This window comes from Habropoda laboriosa, unplaced genomic scaffold (assembly GCF_001263275.1).
Source record: "Habropoda laboriosa isolate 0110345459 unplaced genomic scaffold, ASM126327v1 scaffold143, whole genome shotgun sequence".
NCBI lineage: Eukaryota > Metazoa > Arthropoda > Insecta > Hymenoptera > Apidae > Habropoda > Habropoda laboriosa.
In genome coordinates, this window is record NW_017100404.1 from 3,816,383 (window position 1) to 3,816,667 (window position 285).

Here is a 285-nt window from a genome sequence, read left to right on the forward strand (position 1 = left end):
CATATATATAAAAAATTTAATAAATATTTTACAAACATTCGGTTAGTACAAACTAATGCGACATACTTATAATGATTAATAATATGCGTAGGTCTACAAGAAGATATTAATGTTTAAAATCTACGTATATGCTTTGATTAATATTGTGGGAACAACGTCATTGGTTGAAATCATATTCAAAAAAGAGATAGGGTCCAATCATTTTCTTCGTTAATCTTCTTGCAAATTTAAAATACTGTTTATATATTCTACTTTCTATAAAGTTAATTGAAAAAAATAATATTA